This window comes from Odocoileus virginianus, chromosome 20 (genome assembly GCF_023699985.2).
Source record: "Odocoileus virginianus isolate 20LAN1187 ecotype Illinois chromosome 20, Ovbor_1.2, whole genome shotgun sequence".
NCBI lineage: Eukaryota > Metazoa > Chordata > Mammalia > Artiodactyla > Cervidae > Odocoileus > Odocoileus virginianus.
In genome coordinates this window covers 46,878,782-46,883,097 of record NC_069693.1, presented here as the reverse complement: position 1 = coordinate 46,883,097, position 4,316 = coordinate 46,878,782, and the positions used below count along the sequence as shown (strand labels likewise).

At 44.6% G+C, this 4,316-nt stretch overlaps 1 pseudogene; it reads left to right on the top strand.

The window, feature by feature from the left end:
* The first annotated feature begins 1,461 nt into the window (after window positions 1–1,461).
* Window positions 1,462–2,178, top strand: LOC110135230 (5-demethoxyubiquinone hydroxylase, mitochondrial pseudogene; annotated as a pseudogene).
* The last annotated feature ends 2,138 nt before the right edge of the window (window positions 2,179–4,316 follow it).

The following is a 4,316-nucleotide window of genomic DNA, read 5'->3' as shown; positions in this document are numbered from 1 at the left end:
TGAGCGCCAAAGAATTGATGCTTTCAAACTGTGGTGTTGGAGAAGACGCTTGAGAATCCCTCGGACTGCAAGGAGATCCAACTAGTCAACCCTAAAGGAAATCAGTCCTGAATATTCGTTGGAAGGACTGATGCTGAAGCTCCAATACTTTGGCCACCTGATGCAACAAGCTGATTCATTGGAAAAGACCCTGATGCTGGGAAGGATTGAGGACAGGAGGAGAAGAGGATGAGATGGTTGACCGGCACCACTGACTCGATGGACATGAATTTGAGCAAACTCCAGGAGATAGTGGAGGCAGAGAAGCCTGGTGTGCTACAGTCCATGGGATGGAAAAGAGTCAGACATGACTGAGTGACTGAACACCACCACCACCCTGGGTTCGAGCCAGGTCAGAGAGTGGATGCTGGGGTCGGGGAGGTGGTGGACCACTGGGCCACACATTACTCATCCTCTCTTCACCATAAATATCCCCCCTGCTGATCCCATGAGGCCGACTGTGAGCGAGGAACCTCGGTCCATCTTTGCCCAGGTCACAGGAAGTGGGTCCCCCATAGCCCGGAAGAGGCAGCCGCCTACCTGCCTACAACTGTGGCCTTGGACCAAGCCACTCAAACCCCATTCTGCCACCCTCATCCAGATGGGAAGCCTGGCCTCCTGGGGCATCCAGTTTCTCACCTGTAAATTGGGGGTGATGAGAGTAACTGCTTCCTAGGTGGCTTTGAAAACGCAATGAAATCTTGTAGGAAGAGGGCTCCCCCTAGATCTTGGCACAGAGTACTCAAAATGAAAATGCATACTGAGGTATAATGTACAGGGGGCTGTTTACTAGAGACTTCAGCTATTTTTATGCTGGATCGGCCGCTTGATACCTCCACTCTGTTTAACGTAAAATTCACCACTCAACTATTTGAAAGTGTGCAGTTTAATGGCATTTAGTACATTCTCAGAGTTGTTATGGGCTTCCCAGGTGGCTCAGTGGTAAAGAATCCGCCTGCCGATGCAGGAGACATGGGTTTGATCCCTGCGTCCCTTTTGGAAGGAAATGGCAACCCACTCCAGTGTTCTTCCCTGGAGAATGCCATGGAGAGAGGAGCCTGGTGAAGGTCGCAAAGAGTCCAACATGACTTAGCAACTAAGCAACAAGCAATAGAGTTGTTACAACCATCAGCACTGTCTAATTCAAGAACATTCTCATCTTCCCCAAAACAAATCCTAGGTCTCCTTTCCCAACTCTTGGCAACCACAAATCTGCTTTCTGTCTCTATGGATTTACCTACTCTGGACAGTCCATAGCAAAGAGATCAGACAATATGTGATCATCTGTGTCTGTCTGTTTTTGCTAAGTATGTTTTCAAGGTCCATCCATGTTGTAGCCAATTGTTCCTTTTTATGGCTGAATAACAGTCCATTGTAAGGATAGAAGAGGGTGGCGGCTGCGCACAGGTGCCCTGCAGCCCCTCTCAGCTTATGGAAGAAGAATCAGTGTCAGATTTTGCAGTTTGGGAATGACCTTAGACAGCATCAATAGGGAAGCTGTGGATCGAATAATCCGGGTGGATCATGCAGGTGAATATGGAGCTAACTGCATCTATGCAGGGCAGATGGCCATCCTGGGTCGGACGAGCGTCAGGCCGGTCATTTAGAAAATGTGGGATCAAGAAAAGGACCACTTGAAAAAGTTCAATGAGTTGATGGTTGCATTCAGGGTGCAGCCGACCATTCTGATGCCCTTTTGGAACGTGGTGGGGTTTGCACTGGGTGCTGGAACTGCCCTGCTTGGGAAGGAGGGCGCCATGGCCTGCACGGTGGCTGTGGAAGAGTCCATCGCACACCACTGCAACAACCAGATCAGGACGCTGATGGAGAAGGAGACTGAAAATTATGAGGAGCTTCTGCAGGTGATCAGGAAATTTCGGGATGAAGAGCTTGAGCACCATGACATAGGCCTCAAACATGACGCAGAACTGGCTCCAGCGTATGCTGTTCTGAAGAGCGTTATCCAGGCTGGATGCAGAGTGGCGATATATTTATCAGAAAGACTTTAAAGTATGTCCACTTTTCCTTGTGTATAAGGACAATAGTAATTTAACAGGTGACAGTGGCAGAAAAGGAAATGTACAGTTATTGTTCTGTGAATTTGTTAATAAATTATGAGAGGTTTTTTCATTAATAAAACTCTGCAGTTTTAAAAAAAAAAGGATAGAAGGGGCTTCCCAGTTGGTACTAGTGGTAAAGAACCTGCCTGCCAATGCAGGAGATGTAAGAGGTAGGGTTTGATCCCCAGGTCAGGAAGATCCCTTGGAGGAAGGCACACAATCCACTCCAGTATTCTTGCCTGGAGAATCCCATGGACAAAGGAGCCTGGTGAGCTACAGTCCATAGCGTTGCACAGAGTTGGACACAACTGAAGCAAATTAGCACACACGCAGGGACATGAAGTGTTTATCCATTCATGAGTTAATGGTCATTTGGGTTGTTTCCTTTCATTAACTTTTTAAAAATATTTTTATTCAGTTCAGTCTCTCAGTTGTGTCCAATTCTTTGCAACCCCATGGACTGCAGAAATACGCCAGGCTTCCCTGTCCATCATCAACTCCCGGAGCCTACTCAGCATCAGGATCTTTTCCAGTGAGTCGATTCTTCACATCAGGTGGCAAAGTATTGGAGTTTCAGCTTCAGCATCAGTCCTTCCAATGAATATTCAGGACTGATTTCCTTTAGGAAGGACTGGTTGGATCTCCTTACTGTCCAAGGGACTCTCTAGAGTCTTGTCCAACACCACAGTTCAAAAGCGTCAGTTCTTTGGTGATCAGCTTTCTTTACAGTACAACTCTCTTCCATACGTGACTACTGGAAAAACCATAACTTTGACTAGACAGACCTTTGTTGGCAAAGTGATGTCTCTTATGCTTTTTAATATGGTGTCTAGGTTAGTCATATCTTTTCTTCCAAGGAACAAACGTCTTTTAATTTCATGGCTGCAGTCACCATCTGCAGTGATTTTGGAGCCCGAGAAAATAACATCTCTCACATGTTTCCGTTGTTTCCCCATCTATTTGACATGAAGTGATGGAACCGGATGCCATGATCTTAGTTTTCTGAATGTTGAGTTTTAAGCCAGCTTTTTCACTCTCTTCTTTCACTTTCATCAAAAGGCTCTTTAGCTGTTCTTCACTTTCTGCCATAAGGGTGGTGTCATCTGCATATCTGAGGTTATTGATATTTCTCCCAACAATCTTGATTCCAGCTTGTGCTTCATCCAGCCTGGCATTTTGCATGATGTACTCTGTATGTAAGTTAAATAAGCAGGGTGACAATATACAGCCTTGACATACTCCTTTCCCAATTTGGAACCAGCCTGTTCCATGTCCAGTTCTAAATGTTGCTTCTTGACCTGCACACAGATTTCTGAGGAGGTAGGTCAGGTGGTCTGGTATTCCCATCTCCTTCAGAATTTTCCATGGTTTATTGTGATCCACACAAAGTCTTTGGCATAGTCAATAAAGCAGAAATAGATGTTTTTCTGAAACTCTCTTGCTTTTTTGATGATCCAGTGGATTTTGACAATTTGATCTCTGGTTCCTCTGACTTTTCTAAATCCAGCTTGAACATCTGAAAGTTCACGGTTCACGTACTGTTGAAGCCTGGCTTGGAGAATTTTGAGCATTCCTTTGCTAGCGTGTAAGATGAGTGCAATTGTGTGGTAGTTTAAACATTCTTTGGCATTGCCTTTCTTTGGGACTGGAATGAAACCTGACCTTTTCCAGTCCTGTGGCCACTGTTGAGTTTTCCAAATTTGCTGGCATATTGAGTGCAGCACTTTCATAGCATCATCTTTTAGGATTTGAAATAGTTCACCTGGAATTCCATCACCTCCACAAGCTTGGTTCGTATTTTTATTAGAAGACTTTTAAAACTAAAGTGTAATTGACTTGCAGCATTACATTAGTTTCAGTTGTACAGCATAGTGATAACATACATTATGAAATGCTCAACAGTAAGTGTAGTTACCATCTGTCACCACAGAAAGTTATTACAGTACTTTTACAATGCTGTGTTCCCTATGCTGTATACTATATCCCTTTGACTTATTTATTTTATAGCTGGACGTTTATACCTCTTAATCCCCTTCCCCTTGTCACCTCTTTCCGCACCCCCTCTCCCCTGGCAACCAATAGATTATTCTCTGTGTCTGTGAGCCTGTTTCTGTTTTGTTTTGTTTGCTCATTTGCCTATCATTTGGATTCCACATATAAGTGAAATCATACAGTATTTGTCTTCCTCTCTCTGACGTATCTTACTTAGCATGATAC